General features: G+C 31.7%; 1 protein-coding gene across 2 annotated transcripts in view; it reads left to right on the top strand.

The window, feature by feature from the left end:
* LOC122710902 (protein tyrosine phosphatase type IVA 1) overlaps positions 1-27,804 on the top strand; it is a 68,122-nt gene that overhangs the window by 10,543 nt on the left and 29,775 nt on the right. The window contains exon 1 of one of the 2 annotated variants that reach the window (XM_043929134.1): positions 10,980-11,080. The exons of the other annotated variant lie outside the window; for it this stretch is intronic. The gene's annotated coding sequence lies outside the window, so the exon portion shown is untranslated. Of the gene's footprint in view, positions 1-10,979; positions 11,081-27,804 lie in introns of those variants that run through there. 2 annotated transcript variants of the gene reach the window in all.

Raw genomic sequence — 27,804 nt, 5'->3', positions numbered from 1 at the left:
TTTTTTTTTTTTTTTTTTTTTCTTTTTAGATTCGGAGAAAGGGGACGATGGAAATGGGTTTTGTTCGTTGAACATAAATTTTGATGGTTTTACGATTGAAAGAGGGGTTTTTGGATAGTATTATTGGATACTAGGAGACGAATAATATTGTCAATTTTTGTCTTTTCCCTGAAGGAAAAATGTTTGTTGTAATATTAATATTACATATGATTTATGATTTACTTATAGATAGTTGTTCTCGTGATCGATTGATTGGATAATATTGGATGGTAGTTTTTGTTGTTTATTAATTAATGTTAATTTTAAATAGTTGTAGAATTTCAATTTAGGATCTCATTGTAGAATTATATTGAATTCCATTTTAATGGAAATTCGGCAGACTTTTTATAAAAAAAGTTGAATTATTAATTCGAGCAACATAATCGAGATAAAAGGTTGAAAAATTGTATTGTACATTTAGGGTTTTTATTCTCGTACCTGGTAGAAATGGTAAATTCGAAGACTTTTTGTTCGTATTTAATATTTGGAAATAAATTGGGGGATAAGGATTATTTGTATAAATTTTTCATTTGAACTTTGAGTTTTTTTTTTTTTTTTTTATTTGAAATTAAAATTTCTTTCGAACGAACACTTTCATTAGCATTGTTCATTGCTCCAAATTGTTCTCCATGTTGGAAAAATAACAAGGTCGGTAAAAAATTAAATAGAAGAATAGAAATGGAATAGGTTTCTCCTTTTTATTATCAATCGTTCATTGTACAATGCTTTTTATTTCAATCCTCGTGAAACTAGTTAGCATAAAATGAGGCAGAAAAGCGGGTCAAGGTTGTTGATCGATTGTTACGGAATAACTGCATTAAAAAAACTCGATTATCATTCAAAGAAAACTCAGCAATGTGATCAAGATTAGGTATTAAACTTTCTTAAAATAATTTTATCTTTGGACACACGATAAAATCGTCGATTCTCATTCAGATATTCGCTATATTCGATATATTTTTAATTATAATCAACTTAATAGGAATTTAGAAAAACAATTTATTATTTTTAATTCTTCTCTCTAACTCAATCTTTTCGTGTTTCCTCGCTTTGTATTCAAAAACTGTTTAAATATCGTTATCATTGTTATTTTTTATCGATTCATATTTCATTTATAGAATTCTTTTAAACGCAAGAATAGGAAGGAAATAGATTCGAATCTGCACTCTTATATATCTGCACGAAGAAGCAATGATCCGCATCTTTACATGACAATCCAAAATCTAACAATACCTAAATCACTTTTAACTAAAAATTATCAAAGACGTACAAATGCAAATCGTAGTGTCGTATGCAAATTATTATTCCTCGTAAATTAATTTACATATAAGTTGACAATTTTCAACACAACGTTGACGTTAAGTCGTAATAACTTGATATGAAATTCATTCGTAGCTTCATTTATTAAAATACGACTCTCGTCCCTCCATGACAACTCGAAAAATCTATTTCTTTCGTTAATTAAGAAAAAAGCCCAATTATTATCAACGTTGAATTTTCGATCCGATTTCATGATGACTGGAACCCAATCTTCCATCAAATCCGTTGCACCTTACGCACATTCTTGTTCACCAATCGATCAGCCACGATACTCGATAACAGTGTTCAGTAACGCCTACAATTTGCTGGATCGAGGCCTCGCTTACCATTTCCTGTTATGTAAATTGCATTACATTATATAACGGTGAACGATCGGAACAGGAAGCAAGGAGTGGCTAACTAACGCACAACTCGATGCTAATACGAGAACTACTATCCTCGTCGCTCATTACCCGCAATCGTGTATCATTGCGATAAAACACGCTCGGCTTTTGCGCGTATCTATGCTATGCACGCGTGTTGAAACAACCGCTTTGCGATTCGGATTTGTACAGGACAAGGATATCTCGTTGCATTTCTTGATTCTTTTTATTATATTTTTACAAGCGTAAACTAATATTTCATTTTAAAAATATATATAATTGTTTGTTTTAGAAAACAAACAAAATTCTTTATTTAAAAGGTAGGTTATTATTCATCTATTCCAAGAAGAAAGATATATATATATATAAATAAAAATAATATAATAATAATAATATAATAATAGTAATATATAATAATAATAATAATAATAAAAATATATAAATAAATATATATATAAATAAAAATCTTTTCGTATCTATAAATGGATAGAAGCGGGAAAAAATATTTAAAAGGTAGATTATTATTCATCTATATTCCAATAAGAAAGATATATATATATGTGTATAAAAATAAAGATCTTTCTATATCTATAAATGGATAGAAACGGGAAAAAATATTTAAAAAAGCTAGATTATTATTCATCTATATTCCAATAAGAAAGATATATATATATATATAAAAATAAAGATCTTTCTATATCTATAAATGGATAGAAACGGGAAAAAATATTTAAAAAAAAATATTTAAAAAAGGTAGATTATTATTCATCTATATTCCAATAAGAAAGGTGTATATATATGTATATAAAAATAAAAATCTTTCTATATCTATAAATGGATAGAAACGGGGAAAAATATCGCACACGTGCGCGCGTTGATCGAGTAACAGAAGCGTGTGCTGCACGTTGGCCAAACTATCTCTCTGCTCCCTTTTGGTCTCGCCTTTCGACCACCCCCTCTCGGTATCGTCTACGAAGATTACCTCTCCGAGACCGCTTCTCCTTTTTACTGCCGCCACGTGTGAGAGTTAAGTTACTCGCGCTATCTCGGGCAGACGGGTCCACGAGTCTGCTCGATGATGATGATGACGATTCTTCGGTTACAATTCTTCAAAACTACTCTTCTGCATATCCAGTCGCGCCCTTCTTCGTGACCTTTTCCTCGATAAGGGTTGGGATTCCTTTTCTGGGAATTTTGATAAATGGGTGAGGAGAGAGTATACTTTTGTAAAATTTAGAAGGAAGAAAGATAATTTGATATAAGGAGGATACATGATTTGTGCAAATAAAAATAATTGGGTGGAGAGTTGTAATCTTCAACGACCACTTCAAACTTTGAAGCTATTCATTTAGAACCCCATTCCAAAAATTCATTCTGGTTCTTTCTATCGAAAAAAAGATATTTTTTTTTTTTTTTTTTCACGCATAGCTCTTTTCCAAGCAGTCTCTCGACAACTGTTTCTTCCTCAAGTGCACCCTTTGTGAAGACACACGCCACCTCGTTGCACCGCACCCCAAGGCAAAGAGCTGCTCATTTCTATTTTCGCGACGCTCCTCGTGAATACTATACCTACTTGGAGTTTGTCACAAAAAAAAAGGAAAGGAAAAGAAAGGAAAGGAAATACAAATGAGAAACGTTTTTAGTTACGCGTTCATGTATATAAGAGATGTCCATCTTTCTGGGTTAGTAGATTCTGCAGGAAAAAAGAAACTCTATATGGGTCTTTCCTGTGGTAAATAAACGCTGGTAAATCGACTAAAGTCGGTGCCATTGAAGTTCTTTCATTGTTGCTGTTAGCGTAGCTACCGCAATTGTTCTCGAAATCTTTCTTTGAGAATATTATTTTTAATGTCGTTACATCTTTGATTCCCCTTTGATTTTTCTTCCCCTCGCGTTTTTAGTACGATCTTTCGTCGATTTTTTAAATTTCTTCTTCCTCTGCCCATCCTTGTTTGCCCTTTCAATTCGAACAATTGTTCACGATTTTATATAAATTAATATTTGTAGAAATTCTTCTGGTGATTATCACCATTAACGGATAATTAAATCCGTTAATCCAACTCCTATTTGACCACGTCGCGATGTTATCAATTACAATCCGTTCTAATTATATTTATGCTAATTACAATCAACTTCGTAACGTCCACAGATGTATCTGCGGTTATCCATTTAATTTTAACAGGTATATCTGTTCCATTCGGTTTCGTGTTTCGTCGCGATAGAATCGTACAAACGTGTGACCACAGTTACGTCATTATTGCTATAATGTTACGTATCACATATTGTCTATCTCAGAGTTGCGTTGAAGCAACTGGTAACCGAGTTTCGAAAAGAAATCGTACGAAACGAGAGAGAATCATCCATCCAGAAGGGAATTTTATTTCTCGAATTTTTTTATTAATTATTCGATTCTTAATTCGTATATCCAGAGTGAATTATTTATATATCATACTTCTCTCTCGGTTTCCATCAATCCCAAGATACAATATTTAATCTTTTATCTTGTTTTGTGTAGATAAAAATCATTCGAAAAATAATGTTATATCATACGATGGTAAAAACAAAGTTTTCAATTGGATTTAATCCGAAGAGGTAAAGGGTTAATTTTTTAAAAAATTATCGCAAGGAGAAACAACGATTGCGTTGAATTACGTTGAATTGCGTTGTCAATTTTTTTTTTTTTTTTAATCCGTACTGAGGAAGAATTTACGATCGACAAATGGCACGATAAACAGGTTAACAAAGAGGCCGGCGTAGAATTTCTTTCAAATTGCTTTCAATTGGCGAGACATTAGTCAGCCTTGACGTTGCACGTATGGCGCCATATCGATAACAATGTTACACGTACAACACTCTACGTATTGCGTAATATTTTAAGTATCTTCATTTTGTATCTTGCAATTTCGAAAAAAAAAAAAAATTTCTTGCCGTCGACAGTCTAATTAGTTTTCATTGGAATTCCTTTTATCTTATTTTCTTGTTTACCATTGGCGATGAAAAACGACGAGCAACACGTTTTATCCGGATAAATATAAGTATAGGAAATAGATAATAGCTACTGCGTAGGTGTAATCGTGGGAGAAATAATTTTGTAATTTTAATTAGCGTTACGAAAAGGATGAATCAAGGATTCTGTGTTAATTAAATGTTGATTAAAGGGTGAGTTTTTCCTTATTGGCTTGATCCAAGAGTTATATGGAGCTGTTGAATTTTTAATTTAATTTGATTAGAAGAAAGAAGGTAGAAGAAGGTGGTGATGTGCATTTTGTTCTGCGACCTAGAAAGTTTAAAAATAGTTAGGGAAAAGGGGGTAATAAATAATTGGGAAATTTTGATAGTGAGAAGGAATAATTCTTGACCAATAGCTGGAATTATTTAATTTATCTTTGCAGTTATTTGGAAAACTATAAATCACGCAAGATGCACTTTATTTTTAGACATTTATTTATTATCTTTCAATTTCTTAATTTTTTAAATTATTACTATTAATTTTATCTCTATAATTTTTGTTACTTTCGTGTTAAACGAATAATAACATTATCTATTTCTGATTTCTAGATCCAAGAAAGGTATGCACATATCAGATATTATTAAATAAAAAAAGCCAGTGTATTTTAGATGCAAAATTTCCACCGTGAAAACGGAAACGATATCTTCCAGATATTTTAATCCTCTTAGAAAGTCAAATTTTTGGCAAGCTTCCCAAGATTTCGATCCTCTTTTTTTCAACGATTTGGTGCACCATCATTCTCGATGTTGGTGGTACACGCACACGACCGTAAAACATTCCTTCGAGATACGTTGTTCGCGTTCATCCGTGCTTCTTCCTTTAGGATCCACTGTGTCCAAAGTCTTCCGGTTCGGGAGATCTATTGCGATTTTCATAAAAGCGAGAAACCGCAAAAATTTTTGCCACGCGCTTGTCGTAATATTTTATCCTCTTTGAGAACGAAAAATTGAAAGGAATGCAATGCATAATTCAATAGTTTTGTAGGGGAATTATTCATATTGATCAAATGATTTAGAGTGAGAAAAATTAATGCGAAAGGGATATTTTTCTTGCTTTCTTTCATTTCTTAAAAATTAATTCTAGATATTTAAAATAATGCATTTGAAGAGAGAAACAAAATATAATCTCGAAACTAAATTTAAAGTTTAAAATTGTTGAAATTCTTGAGAGAAGGAGGAGAATAATCTAATTTTCTGAGAATACTGTCCCATTTTTCTGTCACGTTATATAAATAAAATAAAGTTTCTCTTCTATTTATTAACCAAGTATCCAAGATATTTCCAAGAATAAAAAGAACAAGAAAAAGAGAACAGCCCTCGAAAAACTAACCCTCTATTGTATATACAGAATCCACTTTTACGATCCTCCTTTTGTCTCAAAGCCAACTAGCAATACTCCATCCAAAAAAATAAAGAATAAAAAAATAAAAAAAAAATAAAAAAAATACGAAGGAGAAATCCAAGATAAAATCTCGGCTATCTTCCATGATACTTCTCTTTCCGTGGCCACAATCAGACAAAAGGGTCAGTGCTCCCCGGTGAGGCGAAGCGCAATCCGAGTGCGCCTGTAAAGCGATCTGCATAGACTACGAGGAGGCCACCTATGTCGTGGAATCAATTTATGTAACATTGTTATGTCCTACTCCAAGTATATACACAACGTATAATCGATTGAAGAAATGTAGCCAGGTAAAATCACTCGACCCGTTAAGGTTTTACGTATGCGCTCGATGAACAAATTGGCAGAGAAACTTGAAAAGTTGGGGAACCAAAATGGAGATTAGTTGTAGCACGCTATATATATCATTTCCTCCATAATGGTCAAATTATGTAAATCTAAAATTAAAGTTTAAAATATCCGAATAGTCCGTTGAATAATCAAATTAACCATCCCACTGCATGTTGAACCGAATTACCTGACGTGCACTTTTTTTATAGGAAGGAAATTATGTAAATTTAAAATATATATGTATATAAGCATATCGCACAATCGTGACCGTGATCCTCTTCTCTGAATTTAATCTCATTATCGTACGTCATAAAGGCTACCGACTCGACGTTCGAAGAATTCTTCAAACCCGTATCGCCATCATATCTCGAAACGGTCGGTACGATTGAATCAACTCGATAAACAGAGTCGTTCGGTGGGCCACCCTCGATAGCTTTTCTTTAGTGGCAGACACAACCCACGTGGATGATGTTTCACGATGCAAACAGCTTTGTTTTCATCAACCGGAGTGTACCGGTGTTATGCAAACAACACGATAAAGCAGAAGGCGAACCGATTCCCTTTCTTTATTGGCCGGACGTGACCTTACCGACCGAGATTTTACCGAGACGAAAAATTAAGGTCGGTGACCAGAAGTATTCTGACCCTTGCCGATGGCTTCTTCGATCCAGACAGTGTCTGCAAAAAAATAGGATTCGTTGCGTGCTCTCTCCGTCGTTTCCTTTTGTAGAGAACTTTTTTTTGCCCCCTCTTCTTTTTTTTCCTCTCGCTCTCTTTTTTTACATTTTCTCTCTTTCTCTATCTTGTTCACTTTGTAGGTTATGTTTGACGAGTAAACGAAGAACGATCAAATACTGGGAAAGTAGTATATGGGTAGTGTACCGTGGGATAAAAGGGTTTTCGGATCGATGTGTAAGTGACTGGGGATTTCGAATGTACAACACGCTTGAAATTGGGATTAAATTTTGAATTTATGTGTTTGACTATGGTCGATATAGCGATGGGTTTGAATGAAGTTCTAGTTGGGGTTAATTATTTGATCGATTATTAAAGGTTTAACTAGATGGAATATGTTGATGATTTAAGTGTCGATGATTTAGTTCGGATGATTGAATGGAAAATATAAATTGATCGAATTTAAAGAAATAGAATATGATGAAATTAAACGATTATTTTAAACAAATAAATTTTAATTTAAAAATTTATTTGAACAATATTATAAAAAGTAATAGTTATTTGTTCTCTTCTATGCTTCTCAAATCTATCACTCTCGAGAAAAATAAATGGTGACAATTCCATCCATAACATCTGGATATTGATATGTATCTAATTTGAAACCTTGAAATTATATCTCGATCATTGAAGAATATTAATCACTTCACGAAGTATATAATTTATTAGATATACTCCTCCGAATTAAATACTATTACATAATCTCATTTACATATTCGTAATGAGAATTGCAGCAAAAAAAACAACGTTTATTTCATCATGCAATTCTCACAATATTACCAGGTTTCACCACTTTAAATTACGAATAATTAACCCATAGTTAATGCATAGTTAGTCCAATAACAATGAAGACACCTGGAGTAATCGAATTATACGACGCAATATGGAAACGTTTTAATTATCTCGAGAAAAATATGGAAGATCATTTCCGCTGGCATCTGTTGCAAGTTACAATCGCACGTTTTATCGACGTAATTGGCGAGAATTAAATACCACCTCCCCGTTAATTATCCTCATTGCACAATCCATCCCTTTTGTGGGGCGGCCATTCGATGATAGGTTCGCGTAAATTAATTCTATTTCGAGAAATTATTTCGAATTACATAAACCAGCGGATCGTTTTGTTACAATAGGCTTGTATCAATGAACTCGTTTGTCGTATAAACACATAGTCATAACATTTAATACCATCTTTCGAGCGATGAATAGGTTAAAATTGGAAACTGGATGATTATTTTTAACTCTTTTCGTTCATATTGGGATTGGTTATGCATTTCTTGTGACATAATGCAGAATAACGAGATAATCAAATTGAGGCAATATGTAGCAAATAAATTTGTGCACGGTTGCTCGTTTTAGGCTGAGATGCATTGCTCGACAGAGTATTTTTTATAAAAATTTTTCCAATTTTAGATTTATGTTGTAAATATTGACGTTGAATTCAATCCTATTTCAAAAAAGATTTCCTCTTTATTATTGGAAACAGGATGAAACTGATACATTTGAAATTATAGATCTCTATAAATTGTAAAAAAATAGGAAGGTTTCTGCGTTTACTATTCAAATTCAACCTGTTGAATCTGTCTCGTTCGAAGGAAAATTTATTCAGGCGAGAAATTTAAAAATTGTGCGAGATCTTTAATCTCTTATTTGAATATATAGTAATGAATTCAAAATATACAATTTTTTTTTTTTTTTTATTCAACATTTTGTGTATTATTTCTGCAATTCTATTACGCAATATTGACTTCCTCTCATAATATACAATCATAAAAAACATCATAACGAGAGCTAATATTATCAAAACAAAATTTATCTTTCACTACCTATGTATTATTATTATTCAAATTGTAGAAGTAGTATCTACAATTTTGTTTATTGTTCTCTATTACAAAAACCTCTACGCTTATCTAAACTCGAATTATTTATTTAAATAATTTATTTTACCTCTTCAATTCGAATATCTCCCAATCTCATCTCCATATTACATTTTCCAATGTACAATCGTTTTAATCATAAATTTAAAAAAACAAAAAATTATTCTCCAACCAAAGAAAACTCGTCAAAAATTCATCACTCTCGATTGATGCACAATCGAGCATCGAAAGATTAAGAGATCGAACATGATGATGAGGCCATCCATCATCACGACCCTATCTACTCGACACTATTTACCTCGTTTATTTTGAGAAACAATTACCGGTCGGTTTTTCCTTTATCATCGGCGCTCGGGATGGCAACGTGATGTCTACACGTGTATCGATCCGGTTAATTATAAACCGCGGCCTTTTAGCGTCCGTTATTTTCGTGTAATTGCGACGCAGCATAGTGGCCGATCCTATCGAGGGGAAACATTGAATTAATTTTGTTGCGTTCGAGGTTATTCGCGGCTCGTGAAAGTGCGCGCCACGATCGGGTTGTGCAAGATGACCTGTCCATGCGGTTATCGATCGCCTCTAAATTGTGACACGTGTTGTAATTAGTTACAACCTTCGTCTCCTTTTTGCGGGTTGACTGACTTTTTTGGGTGAAACGCCGTGGACCGTGAAATGAAAAGTGGTTTAGATTTAGGATACATGTATATAATCCTTCTGCTTGTTTTCGAGACTTGAAGATTTTTTTTATTGTCCAAATCTTTAGGAAGAGATTTAACACTCGATTAATTCGTGGATTGGGGGACGAGAAGATTGTAATTCGAAAGGGAATTATTATTTCAAAATTTGAATCTTTCTTTTTGAATCTTTTTTCTTTGTGTGTAAAAATATCAATTTAATAATAATGATAATCACTCAACATTCCAACCATTATAAATTAAACTTTTCTTAGTATCTTGTTCTCAGATAATTATTATTCATCATTCTATTAATTATTCTTAGATAATCATACTTCACTGAACTAGGTTAAATTTGTATTGTACAAATATTCTATAACATACATTTGGAATTATATTCCAATATTAAAAATATAAAATTATTAATATTGATTGGGACTCTTCAAGATCGCAAGAAGTCAAGAATGGGATGAACTCACCCTTTGAGGTGATCAATCTCAAAGTCACTTTCCTTTATTCGCAGGTATCGTCCTAGAGACAGGTATGCAAATTATCAGCCACTTGGTAATTTCTTGTCGAGTCATGTCCATAACCGAGACCTTTTTTTTAATGACTTTATGATGATATATTGCCTATCTATAAATTAGAGAACTTTCTTCAAGCGCTTTAGAATTGTTAAAAACTGCAAAATTCCAAGAATTACAATAATGGCATATAACTGTACCCCGTCGTTTGTCCTCACGTACAGCTCAAACAACCACACCTCCAAAGACATTATTCTTCCAGCTCGAGAATATTCTTTCAATCCTATTATAGTATCTTAAGTATCGAGACACTTTTATTCACGGAGAAACGTGTCTCTGCAATTGCGAGGACCGGTTGAAATTTTCATGGCCGCCTATTTAACGATATTGTTGCGCGTATATTCATAAAGCACGTATATACCGGTGTGTATCGGCGAGCGCATTAAAATCGGCTCTCTGTTAAACAAGACGATCCGGTTAAAAATAAGAAACCAGTTCAACAGGTTTTCAAAACCGCCGTCGCGGTGAATTTCACGCCGGGGCGACAAAACGATTCGTTTCGATTCGGCCTTGTTGCTGTATCGATTGGTCGATGTTATTAATTAACGTTAATTAACATTGAGAGAGTGCAAGAAGAGTGCGAGGATAAATACTTTCCCCTATGTCTCTCCTCTTTTATGTTACTAACAAAATCGTTTTTCTGATTTCAGGTAATGGACATTAATCACCACACCTTGTGCAGAATTTACTCGAAAACATTCCTGGCTTTTGCTTTTTGCTATTGTTGAAACCCTCGTAGAAACCCTCGCTTCAGGTAACGATAATCATTTAGATGCTTACTTCAAAAGGGATAATGGAATATATTGGCTTGAGAGAAAAAAAGGGGGGACTATAAGTTTAATGGATATTTGTATGCCGAAGAAAGATTCTTGAAGTGAGTATTTGTATTTATAGTACAAATAATATTAATTTTAAATAATAAAATATTGCATGTTCATAGATGTGATTTTATTTTTTTAACATTTTGTTGAGTGTGAAAAAAAGATCTGTGGTACAATGAACAAGGCATATTTCAAATATCCATTAAAATTCTAAAATTATTATGCAATAATTTTCTTTCTATGATAGTTCAAAAATAGAATAAACTGCCAATAAATTCCATTAAATAACATTACAATAAGGTTTGTTGATTTATAATATTTATTTTATTTAAGCTTTAATTATTGTTAAAAGGTCTCATTGCTATATATAGATCTTTGATACTTCTGCCCTGTATACATCATTTTCCTCTTATTACTAAAAGTTATTAATAAAAGTAAAGTGAAATAATAGAGAAATTAAAAAAAAAAAAAAAGTATCAAAAATAAATTATAAAACTAAAAGTAACAACAAGCTGAAACGTTACAAATAAGAAAAGAATATAGAATAATAAAAGTAATACAAATCTAACCAAGTATTAAACCAAGAATATTTCGCAGATTTAAAAAAACTGTATCGAAAATAATAAAATAAAATCTTGAAAAATCGAGGCCAACAGAGAATAATTATAATGATAAAATGTATCATGAATATCGATACGATATGAAACAAGCTTAGAAAAACTCGACAAAAATAAGAATGGAACGAAGTGCAAAGGAACAACGAAGGAATATAATTTTCTCGGGTCTACCAGCTGTCTAGACATCGAGACCAATTTATTATACAGAGAAACACGAATATTCCACTCCGGACAGGACGCGTCGGGGGCTTATATAGCCTCGATGAAAAAGATATTCGACGGTAGACGGGTGGACGACCGATGTCACTGACCTTGCTTAACGATCGCCACTGTCTGTGGGGTTCACGTCGGGTTCGATCTCGAGAGGGGAGGCACGGGGACGCTAATGCTGTTACCCCTCGAATTTAGAGAGAGTGAGTTGATTCCACTTTGCCATATAACGCGTGGCCGGACAATTACCCTGCAGCTAATACATGGATACAAACGTGTTCGTTAATCTGTGAAATCACGATTCACCATGATGCCTTCAGTTCAGGAGTGAAGATGATGTTATTTCGTTGAAGTTTCTTTCTTTTTTTTTTTTTTTTTTTTTTCTATAATCTTTCTCTTTTAGTTTTTGTTCGATTGAATCTTGAAAGGTAACGAGGATAGTGTAATTTGCATTTTGTATTGTTTTATGTTTGTTGTAAAATGAAAGTTTAGAATGGTGGTGGAATATAGGGGATAATTGTTCTTTTTTATTCCAGTTTCTTTTTATTATTAGTAAAGTTTTAAGGTATGAGTTATAAGGTATGATTTTTAAGGTATGAGTTATAAGGTAATGAGTATGAGATTAAGAATTTTTCTTAATTCTTCCTTGAAATATATATAAGAAGATTGTAAGAAACACCATAAATCATATTTTTGTTCGAACCTTTTTCCTTTTTTACTTTAAAATTTTTATTTCTCGAAATAGGTTATGAGGTTCTTCTTTTATATCCTTATTAATATTTTCTTGCAGTTTCAAGCCTGGGTGAAATAATCCCAAGGAATGGAATAAACTTTGAGTCGTTGGGAAAATATAATTGTCTTTAGAGTAATATTTAAAAAAGATTTATTAAGGGATTGAACAGATTTAAAGTAATAAGTAATTAAAATTGAATTTGAAATTTAATTTCAACTTTATTAATTCTTTTAACATTTGCAAGAGAACTTAATACAGATAATAATATCTATAGATAGATAAGAAGTATATCGTTATAACGTTATTTTAAGAAAAAACTTATACACGATAACGCGAATAATCACTTAAACTCTCGATAATATGCAATTTATTGATATTTATTGTCACTTCATAAATTTAGATAAATGATTTTGAACGAAAATTCCTTAAAAAAACGTTATCATTGATATTAACCATATCAGGGTTAAATTTCAATATCATTCTATTTAATACACAATTTGGAACGCGATTTTTGGGCATTCATCCAACGAGTTACTTATTCTATAGTCAGTTACGAAAATATAGCGTGGTCTTTAAGTCGTTTAGATGCCAAAATGCAACGATTATCGAAATATCGATTTTTCAAAATACATAAGTCAAGAGCATAATAAGAAAAACTTGTATCCTCTTGCCATTTATCGACCTGTAGTTAGTAATAGATTATACTCTATATAACAATACAATTAAATATTAACTATAAGTCAAGATTAGAAAATTATTAAATAAAGCTAAGAAGGTATTTTGCAGCGCACAAGTTGAGAACCACTAGTTTATGCTGATGAATCTTGGATCGTTTAAGATCTGATAATGCCCCACGAAACTGTACAGGGGCGTTATGGGGGTTAAGTGCTGAAACTAATGCTAATGGTGCATGCATAACCTTACATAAAGACGGAGGAGATGTAATTTTAACATTTTACCTTGCATTTGACAGCTTTATTATGTTTTAAACTCTTGATTAAATTAATTTGTAACTTTACTCTTTCGGCAAAGAATAATGATTAAATAATTTTTAAAATTTCATTTTTTATTAAAATTTTTCTTTTATAAGGTTTATTTTTTAATATATATATATTAATGCTTGTTATTTTATTTCTGTTATATAAGTTTAGGTAAAAAATTCATTGTCTTATTTTGTTATTCAAGGTTTGTTTTTTTTTAATTTGTTATTAGTAGTGTACAAATCATTAATTTGTTGTTATTTTATGGTCCATTTTATAAAAATTGCACGTAAAGAAAATCTAATTACGAAATATCAGTATATTTTAAACTCATATTTCTCGTAATCGCTAAAAGAAAGTATAACGTGTGGATGAAAGTATTAATATGTTATCTTTATTTAAAATGCAGAAACTCGTTCTTTTTATTATCTCGCCACACATATAACACGCATAACACGACAGAAATTAACTTTCATAATTTATATCTTCATCGTTTATCTTCATTCATTCATAATTTATTTCGCGTTCTTCTATTCCCATCTTGTATTAAATTGTGCAATGAGTTTGCTGTTGCAATAATTAATTGAATTTTATTGGATATACAAGTGGATCAATTGAAAGAAGAAAGAAAAAGTTACTTTCCATTGCAACAACCGTATAAATCTTTTTATTATTCGCATTAAATTGTAAGTAGACACGGAATTATTATACTTCAATTATCTAATATTCTATAAATCGGTATTAACTTGAGGATTAATTTATTTTACAATCCGTGGTATGCAGTTTATAAATACAAACAAAATTATATATTCTAGTAACGTTGTACAATCCAACGTTGAACACTCCCCTCTTCAAATTGGATATTCTCCTCGCTATATTTCACACAAGAATATTTGTCAAAATTATACTTGGACATTTAAAACCGACTTTCCAAGATCAATTTTTCATTCATGCGATATTTTCAACGCTACATGCACGTATATTTCCTTACTGATAATGATCTTAGCAGTGTTATAAATATCTATGAGGTCAAACAAGATTGCTAGTTTCGCCAACGTGGGACGCTTTAGTAACCCAACGTTGAAATTAACGTTCAAATTAAATATTCTACCTCGCTGCTCCCTTCTTACGATTAATTATTATTAGCAACAATTTATTTTCCAATTATATCGAACATCAAAACGTAAATAATAATTTATATTATCTGTTATTAAATTAAGAAAAATAACAGGAATTTTATAGAAGTAAAGAAAGTAGGTATATAAAAATAGTTGGTTGACATATGTTCAGAAGAGAAATCCTAGAAGAGATCCATAGGGAAATCCGCGTGTTAATTTCCATCCGATTTGTCCCCTCCCTCGCTTGTTCTCGCGAATTTCACTGTTCCTCTTTCTTCACGGCCGTTTATTCTTGGCTACGTCACCCTGGAGAGGTATTCCAACCCCCCCCTTTTTCAGCAGTGGTTCTTACCGTTATCGGCGGTGATCGTTCGAGGTAACCTCTTATCATCATTCACCGAATAACCCAGTGTCCTAGTTGCGATATCGATTTTACGACCACCTGAAACACTCCTCCTCGTTGCCCTGACTTCTTTTCCTTGTAACATTCACGCTCGAACAGAATGGTACTCGAGAATAAAACGTGTCCGAACTCGAGTAAAACGAGGTTCGAGGGGGTTGGATGTCGTTTTTTCTTTTTTTTTTTTTTTTTCTGTCGAAGATTCGAAGATCCCTTGGCTTGCATAAGAACGGAAAAGGAAAGGATAATGTGATTTGGATAGCGATCCAAAGTTGAGAATCGAGAGGATTTAATTCTTTGCGTTTGAGAATTTTTAATATTCGACAAGGCAGTCGTTATTGTTACGATATGGTTGGTTATTCAATTGTTGATGTGTTTGGTAAAAGATTTCGAGATTAATATAGAAAGAAATTGAAAGAATTAAAAAACAATTCATTATTTCGTATTCGTATTTTTAGAGAATTCTGCAATTCTGTTGGTAGATCGTTTGATTAAATATATATATATATAAACGAAGTAAGAAAAAAGAACCGGTGGAAGAATGGTATGTAATCTATTAAAGTATCTAGTTTTATTTATTTTTATAGTACTATTTTAATCCTCTTTCTTTTTTTACTTTTCTTTTGTTCGAGGTTACAGGGGAGCAGGATTAAAAATAGCAATGTATAAAAAGTTAGTTTAAAGTAAGTTTTTATGTTAAAAATTATCTTCAATTAAAACTTCAATAAACGTTTAATATATTTTGCGCGGACTTTATACGTGTCCTCTAAAATATATATATATATATTTTAAATCTATCTTTTTACGAATATTTATTATTCTGCATTTCAATAGATAGAAATGAGAGAGATAATACAAAGTTAAAATATAATTTAAAAAAAAAAAATATTATCTATATTATTCGATTAAAAATTCAAAAGATATATATATATATATATATTCAAATAACGAAACCAAAGCTTGACAAAATTCTAGAAATAAAAAAAAAATTATTTAATTGTCTTTCAATTTCAAAATTGCAAAATATGAATATCGAATCGCGTTTTAAATATTCCGTAAAGAAATAAAACGAGCGTTTTGTAATTTAAATGGAACGACCACCCATCATTGGATTATAAATCGATCGGATAATAAATGGCGCCGAAGAATAAATCTGTTAACAGTGGAGAGGGGGTTACGTGTTGTACGTCACATTGCTAAACGAATGGATACGGCTGTGAGGTTGCCGCAGAGAGACCGCAGGATCGTTTGCATAGTCGGAATCCCGTGGACAAAGTAGTAAAGTCCAAAGTGTATATTCCCGGTTAAGGAAGCACGATCCGGGGAGATGGAAAACAAGGCGCCATTGTTCCGTTGATACGGGGCATTTCGCTCGATGATGCACGGCAAAACGTCGAGCGACAAATCAGATTCTACACACGCGGCTAAATTTACCACCACTGGCATTAGGCTGTGTGCACAGGGCCTCTTTTTGCTACTCGTTCGAACGATTCGCGTATAATTGGAAAATTACGCACCATGTACTTTACATTGATTAATTTTTTGAATTGGTAATTTTGATAGATTTATTTCATTATTTCAACAGGATTCTTCAATCGATTTCGAAAGATTTGCTTATCCTTTTTTTTTTTTTTCTTTCCTGAAATTGGTAAAATGATAACGATGATATTATGATTGAAGAAACGAGTTTATTTATTTATTTCTTTTTGTTATTTTAATCTGTCGTTTATTTGTAGAAAGGGAGGAAAATGCAGATTCAATGAACTCAGTATCACGCTGACTGCGTGTAATGGCTACTTAGAACAAGCGTTGCACTTTTGCCTATTTCGATAAAAAAGAAAAAGGAAACAGTTTTAATGGAAACAGGAAAGAAATAAAATAAGAACGCAAAGTAATGCTTCGGGAACGGTAATAATTATTTTAAACAATTACATAAAGTAAGAAAATAAGTGGACAACAAATCGAATAATATTAGCCATTCGACTTGCTTCTTCTTAATTCAATTACAAGAATAAGTGCGCATACACAGAAAAGAAATCTTCACAAAGGGTGAAACGGGTACGCGGCACTGTGAACACGGTCTAATGGCCGCGGTTCGTCGCCCTTCGGCTCGTTCAATCCCCTGTCTGTCGTCTGGAAGAACTCTGACGACGAGGGTGCGCCTGGTCGCGAAGCAGAGGGTGAAACAGCAGGGATACCAGCCGAAACGTTCAACGTCCACCCACCCACCCACCCATCCACCCACCCAGCCCCTCCACCACGCTTACTACCAGACGAGCGGAGGGGGATGTTCACTCGGGAGCTGGCCAGACTCGTGACGTCATGACTCGAGGCTGACGTCATCACCGGTCGACGTCACATCTGCGCACCGCCCACTCCAAGTGCTGGTGGCAATCCGTGACGTCATAAATGTTCGATCCGCAGAGAATTTTTGTACCAACGGCGCGCGCCGTTTGATGTGAAATTCCTATGTGAAGTGGATAATGGATTTCGTGGGTGCAGAGATAATTGTTTCTTTGGGAACGATTTCTTATACGTGTCTGAATGACAAAAGAAAGGGATTAGGGATTGTTAGAAGTGAATGGCTTCTTTTGATATCGAAGATGATTTAGGTTCTTTTTTTTTTTTTTTTTGGTTAAATTGTACTGCATTATCTTTTAAAATGTTTGATTTTTATTTATTTATTTCTTTTTGATTTACTTGAGTTAAGATTTATATGTTATATGTATAGAGAGAGAGATTACTTTTGTTGTAAGAATCGATGAGTTTTTTTTTCAAGATTTCAGTAATCTTTTAAACAAAGAACTGTAGTATCGAAAAGTTTTTAATATTTGGTTGGTTTTCGGGACTGTTTTTACACATCGATTAGCTTCTCTAATCTGAAAGAAGTATTTATAAATCTCCGATACAAGGTAACTCGACGCGATCTAGCGATTTATTCGGTCTAGCTAAGGTTTCGTTTATAACACAGGTTAAATTAATTTCTTCTGATAAAAATTTTTCCAACTAAAACTTATTTTTGCATAGAATTCTAAACATGATTTTAGCATTGATGTAATCTTAAATCGGGTCTGATTTTTCTTACAAATTGCCAATTTTATTTTTTCGCAAATTCTTTAATTTTCTAATTTTTTATTATTATAATTTATTTATTCTAACTAATATCTTTAATTTATCTATTTTCGATCATCATTTATTTTTTTTGAATTTCTCTTTTGATGTATGATTAATATTTAGAGGTGAAGTTTCTACGTTCTTCAAAATAATATTCCGTGTTTATCTTCCAAAATAGTTTGAGTTGGAGATTGTTCAAAGTTGATTCAAGAAAAAAATGAGGAGAAAAAGAAGCATGAATTATTCTCGTTTAATGTATGTTATTTTTACAAATTTTCCATATCAAAGAAGAAAGTTAAGGAATGAAAATAAATTTTTGCAAATTTCCATTCACAAATTGATTTTGTGAAGAGATATTTTTATTTCCTAAAAATTATAGAGTGCAAATAATTCGAAATGAAATTATCGAGGCAGATTATCAATAGATTTTTTTTTTTCCTATGCAAACTCGATGTCCAAAAATAGCTACCACCCATACGAATTACTTATCGGTCGATTACGTTTCTGCGTGGCTTTGTAGATGGGCTTTGTATCCTATTTAAATTCTTCACCCTAAATATCACATCCTTTATGCACGTTGAATATTCTTCTCGACAGGAAATTCGACGTTTCTATTCGAAGACAATTCTGATCGCTTAGCATAGAAATAAATGTTCGCGTGAATGAACTATAAATAAATTAAATCCGAAATTTCAATCTTTCGAACTTCGTCTCAAGAAAGGTACAATTTCTATTTAGAAAATGCAACGCCTCCATCTACAGCGGAAGTACGCAGGGTGTTGCACAATCGCTCTATATTAGAACAGTATTTCAAGCAACGCATAATTTAGAAATTATTCAGATACATTGCTCTCGTCCTACGTCACGCTCCATAAATTTTAACTGCTTGTACGAAAAACATGTCTCGTTTTCAGAATTCAAAAGAACTAAAGAATTCAATTGATATACCAAAATAAAAAAATGAAATAATTAAAACGAAATTAAAAATGTAACGCCATCATCCAAACATCTCTCGCTATAAGTACTAAAGTAGAATCAAATTCTAAAATTCTAATTTCATTTGCAATCGAAGCAAGGGAACAACGAAACGTTGTGCGACGCGTGAATGAAATTCCAGCGGAAGACACACGAGTTTCAAACGGACCCGCGTGTTCGCAGGAGGAATGCATCGAACCTGCGCAATGCGGTTGTCACGGAAAACTAAGCAATCTTATGCAACGGAGCGCAATCCTAGAAACGATTTCCCCTCCTATTTGATATATATCGCGTTCCACACGTGCCGCCCGCGACACGCGTCCTTCGTATCCGCGGTTTCAACATGCAAAAATCCTGTCTGAAATGAAGCTGAGGCATGGATTCGTGCGCGAAGACGGTCGATAGAGGGTGAGGGTGGGTGGAATCTCTCCTCCGTGACCGAGTTGACACGTGGCCACGTGTAGGAATTCATCATCCCTCTATCGGTGTTGCGGAGGCACGGTGATGGCGGGGCAGTTAATATTTTATGGGTCGACGAGGCGCGCGTGGGATGCTCGTGGATGGTAGGATATATATGCGAGAGGATGAATAGTGTAGATAGGCTGTGGATCATGGCTGGAATTTTGTGGGGGGGAGGGGAGTGGATTTAGAATTTTGGTTTAAAGCAAAAGTGGTCTTGGACTTTGTTGAACGAGGATATTCGCCTTTTCGATTCGATTTTTAGTGGATAAAAGATGTGTTCTAAAGTGGTTAATGTGAGTAAGGAGTAGATTTTGTAGGGATGAGTTCTTGGATTTGGAAAATTTTTCCTCTTTTTTTGCTAGTTTTTCCTGTAGGAGAGATATTTGTTTAAAAAATAAAAAATTACGATTGGTGCATGTTATATCATTTTTTAAAATATTTGCATATTTGATGCGTTATAATTTTTGAAATTTTATTAGTGCGATAGTGCGAACGTCAAACAAATTAATGCACGTGATAAAATATTTTAAATATATGGAAGATATCAAGCGTTGTCTCTGACATGATTATTCATGTAGAATAAATATTTGGAACGTTGTACAATGTGTTTCATCGATCATAATCAAAAATAAAATATTTTCGTGATAGTACAAGCAAAGAATGAATTATTTTTTTTTTTTTATAAATTAATAAATTTTAAATGTGAACATTTTTTTTCTTTCATGCTATAGTTCAATATTATAGCTAATATCACACGTGAAAAATTTTTTTTTTTTTCTAGAAATGATTAGTAAATTTTTCAAAAATATATTTACATCATTTAACGTGAAATATAATTTCATATCTCGAATTAATTAATTTTATAATTACGTGTTTTAATTTTCTATATGTATCTTTTCGAAATTATTAATTAATATTACCATGTATTTGCACGTGTAAACATTTGAAAATACGTAACTTCATCTTTGGAAACGTTATTCATTAAATTTTATTAATATACATTTACGTATAATATTACGTATATATTCTTGTTATTCTCACATATATTTGATTATTAAAATTATCCAGACGAATAAAGTATTGTATTAGCTTAAGCGATTGTATTTTAAACAAATATCTTTATTTATCTGTATTTATTATCATTATCATGAATTTTCGATTGATTATTTTATTCGATCAAAATTTTTCCAAAAAGATTTTAAATTTTATTTCATTTCTTTTTTTTTTTATTTTTTATTTTTTATTTTTAGCAAAGAAGACCTATTTAAAATTCAGCACTATTCTTGACATTCTTTGTTTGATTATTACGAACGATATACGTATCATAATAGTATCATAAATTCTGTGTCTAATAAAAGTAATTTTATGTAAATTAAGGTATGTAAATTAAGATAAGAATTAATCTTGATATCTTTTATTTGCAAAGAATTTTACGATGCAAAGATCTTTAAAATGATTTTCTTGAACAGGGTTTTTTAACACGTTGAAAAATTTTGTTTTCTCTAGATTTTAAGAATATAAAAATTTTTCATTCAATATGAAAGATTTCATCGCCATTCAATCCCATTCATCAAACAAATTATTAATGAATTTTCTCTCCATAAATTGAATCACTCCTTTGTTCTCGAATTATATTTTTCAATTTCCTTTTTTTTCTCCCTCTTAATAAATTTTCTGTGTTGTTCACTTTGAATGTTTTATTCAGATCAGCTACTCCTCGTCAAAGAATGGCTCTCCAGTGGAACCACATTTATTTTACTCATTTTTATCCTTTTTTCTCAAGATCCAAAAATAAAGTAAATTCAATGGAATCTTTTATAATAACGAATAAATCATTTGTAAAACTTTGCATTCAATTTATCTAATATTCGTTTAAAATTTAATTGAAAATAGATCAATTGAAAATTTCTAATTTATCTAAAAAAGAGATAAAGCTCAATCAGATTTTAAATTAAATAAAAAACAATAATGGAACTTTCAATTTTCAAAAATTCATTTACAACTCAACATGAATCTCAGACAATTAAAAATCTTCAAATCGTGAAGACAAAATCTCCCAGTAAAAGAGCTTTGATCAATGAAAATTCAAAAACTCTTTTAATAATTTTCCAACTGAGAAAACGAAATTCAATTTTCGAAATATAATTGTAAAACACGTGATCAAAGGTTTTACAAAAAATACAGTGATACAATTTCGAATCCTCTTACATATTATCTTGTTTTGTATTATTTAAAATCCTGAATATTAAAATATTATCGAGTGATTGATTCCTGGACATCTTGCGACCTAGTTACAAACTTCGAGAAATTCTATTTAAACTTCCAACTTGTAAAGTTCCGCTTATTCTAAACTCAGAGAGTAAAATAATATCGTCGACATTTTATACAAAGGTTCTCGAACTTCAAACTTTACCAGTTTGAAATTGTTTTTGGTATAGAAAAAAAAAGATAGAGAAACGCCATCTTCGCCACAATTTATTGATTCACGAGAAGAAACGACGTTAATCGTGTAAGCAATCATGGTGTGACCCTTGAACCGATGCCATCCTGCAATTTCTGCCACGGTACACTTGTTGAAATTTCAAGGCTATCCGAGCTTGCTCGGAATAGTGTTCGTTCTATCGAAGAGATGGCAATATGGTCCAGTGGATGTCGTCTGCCAATTTCTCGAAACTTGATCCCTTTCGACGCTGCCTTCATTGCAACACAGGGGGACATGATCAAACTTTTAACAACATGGCCGTCCAAGCTTCGAGTTTATTATAATTTCGCCACGTGTAGCCATTGATGAAAGTTTTTTTTTTTTTTTCTTTCTTTACATCTATAAAAAGATTAACTTTTATTAAAAATTTGGTAATTTTTATTTGTTTTATATATTTGGATGATGTATGTTTTTATTTTTCTTGGGAGGAAGATAGATAATTAGACTGTGGATGTTCGTAATGATTGGAAAAAAAATGGAGATTAAATGATTAATAGCTTCATTCATCGTAATGCGTACTTTGAATATTTTGTATTTTTTTACGTATCGTGTCATCGTGCAAAAAGTTTTCTGTACGTTCGTTGTATAAATGATATATTACCAGGTTATTGCATATGAAATGATCGTTTTCACAAATGTACATTAGTATTATTTCTGTACAGAGATATAAATTATATTTTTCAGTGGAAAAATTTGAATTATAAATTGTCGCACAAACGGAATTGTCGCAAATGAAAAATGTCGTAAAAATTAGGGAGAAATTGTTATAATGAAAGTCTCTTTTAGATGTGACATCGTATGATGTAAGTAACTTTGTACGCGTGATGTGAAATTGAAGTTGAAATATTCTTTATCAAAATTTTCCCATTGTAACATTTGCGTATTTTAAATACGAGTTTTAAATATTCCTTTGTAAAAAAAAAAAAAAAAAAAGAAATCCAATTCAACGCAATAATACCGAAACAGGAAAATTTTTTAGACGAAATGTTTATTACACCAAATGAAAAACATGAATTTTAATTAGTCTAACACAAATGGATAACAAAATTTATTGTTACTTAATTATTTTTGCCCAATAATTTCATTTTCATAATTCATAGGATTATAAAATTGATAACTTCAAGCATATTTTATATTTATACCCATAAATATTCTTCTATAATCCATCCAGTTCTATCTCTCATCAAATTTTCACTTCATTCCATATCTCTTTTTCCAAGAAGTGGAATCAATTGTACAAGTATACTTGGAGCCAACCCATCCATTCGTCATCGATCAAATAATTACATCAAATTAAAAAACTTACAGGAAAGCAACAATTAACCCCCCCTCCAACGAAGAGAAACAAGATTTCTCTCTATTTCTCGCTTTAAACTTTAATTAAAATCAAATAACCGCGTACCATTGTTCCTTTTCTCCTCTCTTCTTTTGCCTGGTTTTTTTTATGGGTAGTGTAAAGTCGTGGAGGGAAAAAATCGATCTTTAAATCAATGGCTCCTAATCCCACCTTGGCCGACATATTGGCCGACACATTACGAGACGTATTCTGGCCATCATAAAGCGTGTTGCAACGTTTCGTACAAATGAAAAACATTTGTACTTGCGTGCCAGTATAAATTATCTCGAAGGGTGAAAAGAAATGTGTAACCATCTATAGAACCATTTCATCAAAGCTCCAAATCTCATTCTTATTACTATTATTCTCCTTATTATTCTTCTTATTATTCTTATCATTACATAAAATATTTAATCGGAAAATTTATAAATTTTGAAAATCTTTGATCCATTTAAATTAAACGAGATAGAAACGAAAGGGATAGGAAATTTCTTCAAATTGAATCGATACCCGATCGAAGGGGTGAACGTCTCGCTGGTGGATCCTCGATTGAAAAAAAAATCTCCGTGCGAATCTCCAAGGTTCATCAAGTTAACAAAGCGGGAGAGAAGCAGATCGATGGCTTGAGAACTGGTGCGGCTCGACCTCGGGGGAGGAGAACGGCTCTTTTTTTTTTTTTTCCATCGACGTTCGTGGAAAAAGTATACGGTCACCGGGGCGCATCCGTGCAACCCTGACCTTTGTTCACGTCGAAAGCGAGAAGTTCCCTCCAAGCATCGTAATTCACGTGTCGCTTTCTATTTTAACGTTTCATACCCGCCTCGAGTTTCTGGTTAAGCGGGTTCCGTCGTCTCCTCTTCCTCCGAACCCGCCAAGTGTACAATTTTACACGCCACGGTGCGCGTATTCCCTTCCATGTGATCAGCTGTTCTTCTTCTCGTTGTTTCGTCGATTACGTGTCATCACAGTCGATGATAACGCCGTTTTCTTCGAAGGCTTAGATTAGCGGAAGCCTTGCAATTCTTGAGTGGTGTTTCTTGGAAACGCTTCGTGTTCCGAGAAATTGTAATTGTGATTGGTCAAGATATATGTTTTTTGAGAATTAGTAGCAGTGAAAGGAAGTTTTATCGGCATTTAATTTTCGGCCTGCGATCGTGAGATGAAATTGTTGCGCGATTTTTATGAATCGATATTGTAATTTGTTGGCGGTATTTTTTTCACTTGGAAAGAAAGATTTATGATTAATTAGAGTTAGGTTAGAAGAAGAAGAAGTTTGTCATTTTCTTTCTTATAATATTTTTATATTGCTGTGTAGGATAAGTTTATATACACAGCTCGGATTGCAACTTGCAAATCAAATTATTCAATTGCAAGTTGTTTATTTTATCCAAAGTTTAGTTTGCACCAGTGGTTTTTGGACGAGTCGAAGTTGATCAATCTGCTTGATCAAAAGTTAACTTCAACGAACGAATATTGTTAGTTACTTGTAGCAACATGTATTAGAATAACAAACAATTTACAGAGAGACTTAATATAGGTAACTTTACCTTCGATATGAGGAAATATGATATATATATATATGAATTTGATTCGTATTTTTTATAATAATTGTACAAAGTTTATAAGACACTTTCAAGTTGTACATTTATAATGACAAAAATGGCTATTTTTAGTTAGTCGAAATACGAAAATACGGTTATAAAATATTACATCGGGTGGTTCGTATTTCATTAAACGGTTCATTGAACTGAATCGATTCTTTCACTTCCTCCACTTTGCTTAACGCTTAAATTACACATGCTTTCCCAACTTCTTACTGTGGATCTGTAGTTAAAACTCGTGCAATCTTGTTATATCTATCTTGAAATAACCTATCCTTCGTTATCTTCTTTGATTTATTACGAAAAAATTAAAAGATTCACCGATAAAAAGATAAATAGAAATAGATATAAAGTGGTTTTTTGATTTTAAATTATAAAATTACTTCTGTGAAGAACTTTTCATAGGTTTTCGTGTTTGAATATCTACATTAACATTTATTATACATTTTAGTATAATGGGAAATACACGATATGTCCGGCATCAAAGGGTTAATACTAAAATATAGGGAATCAATAGTACGTGGATAGATGGGAAAAATAATTTTAAATTATTTACTATGAAATTAATATTAAAAATGATCAAAATAATATTATATTTAAAAAAGAATAATGCAATTGAGCAAAACATTGATCGTATATTTACTTTCAAATATAAACGTTCTGAGAAAAGTTTAACATTTGTTTCATGGAACAACGGATTATAGGAAATTCCGTTAAGAAAGTTAATTTCATTCTTTCGATTCAACAAAAGAATAAAAGGAAAGAAAAGAAAAGAAAAGAGAAAAGAAACTTGAAGCTTGGTTGGTTTTTAAAGTTTCGAGTTATCCAATAGCGAGGCAATGAAAGTAGTTGGATCGATCTGGTACACAGTACCCACTTCTATTGAAAAGTTGTCGAAAGTGAAAGTCTCTAGGGAGGCATTAGGGAATTTCTTGCATTTGAATTTCCACGAGGCCTGATTATCGATTGATACGAATGGAAATACATTTTTCTTTGGTGGAACGATATTCCATCGAATATTATTCGATTCGAGATATGTATTCAATACACTCGACCTCTTTTCAAGGATAAAATTATGTGCTCCTCAAGATTCTCGAATATTTGTTCAATTGAATAAGGATTAATCGAACGATGAGTATTCTAATCTTCTTCGCTGTCTCGTTGATATAATTTTAATAAAATAATAAAATAAAGACGTAAGTTTTTTTTTTTATTTGGTGGTGAAATGTACGAATTTTTTTTGTAAAAATAATTTCTAAAAAAGGTTAACATTAAATTAATCAATAAGTAATCAATCAACGAATTTAACGATTTAATTCAATCTCTTAATTTAATTTTATTTTCATTTTCACACAGAGTAATTTAATTAATTCGTTTCCATTTTATGTTTTAAAGTAATTAAAAATTTAATTAAACGTAGTATTTATTCATTTTTTCAAAAATTCTAAACGATTCAATGGAAAGTAATATTATCTCAATAAGGAAACAGGATTATTAATATACACTTTATTAAAACACGTATAAATAAATATTCGCATTCCAAATAATAAGGACAATTCTACAATTTTTAATCACGGTTCATATAATTTCACGCTTCAAAAATTATTTGATAAAGTCCCCCAATAGATGACCTAGAGGAAATTTTTTTATTAGGAAAAACCGATAAGAGAATCGATGGATGAGCATATCCGAACAATTTCAATCAAAAATAAGATAAAAATTGTCGATTGTATTATCGATTGTTATTTCATCAATGCTTAACGAATCGAAGTAATAATAGCGATTAGTTTTAATGAAATTTCGATTTATCGTGTCCCAGTATGGTCACATATAATTAACGTGTAGTATCATAAGTGCATCATGATAACGTCGATGATTTATATCGCTTTATCTCGCATTCGTGATTGAAAATCAACGTCGATCGTTGCTTGTGTCTAATTTTTTCTCGAATCGTGAAACGAAGTAATTATATCGTATGACAAAAATAATTTTACGAGGAGACGATCTTTGCGTGATATTAAAATTAACTATTTGTGTCGGGTATAATTAATAATTACAGATGCGATTGAAAAAGATGGATATGAGAAATAATCGAAATAAATATGAATTTTTTTTTTTTTCATTCGAAGCTTAGGTTTTTTAAAAAAAAAAGAATTGATTTAAAAATACAAAATGTATGAAGTTACAATTAGTAATTGTTCGGTTTTATTGTAATTTAATAGAATATGTATATCTCTCTTTCTCGATATATCGAATAGGGGATGGTTTTAATTGTTTCTACATTTCGTACGTGAATTGAATATCGCGAATATCTTTTTGAAAAATCGTTTTCGAAAACGAAACGAAACATTATTTAAGAATTAATGAAATTTAATTTCTTTTGTTAATGGTTTTATATTAATATTTTACACATAAGAGAAGTAGTAATAAAAGTGAAGGAATATTCAATTTTCACATCGAGCGCGATTAAACGAAAATAAACAAAAAAACGATATAATTTAATGTTGTTAGCTATCAGAATTAAATGATATACAACAAAATTACGAATAATAAGATAAAACATTTCGCAAGATAATAAAATTATAAAATGATGTAGATGTGAAAAATATTCAACAGTCGTTATATTGTA

The sequence above is a fragment of the Apis laboriosa genome, unplaced genomic scaffold (genome assembly GCF_014066325.1).
Source record: "Apis laboriosa isolate Shangri-la unplaced genomic scaffold, ASM1406632v1 scaffold15_cov152, whole genome shotgun sequence".
Lineage (NCBI taxonomy): Eukaryota > Metazoa > Arthropoda > Insecta > Hymenoptera > Apidae > Apis > Apis laboriosa.
The sequence above is the reverse complement of the archived record's forward strand: the minus strand, read 5'-3'. Positions and strand labels throughout refer to the sequence as shown.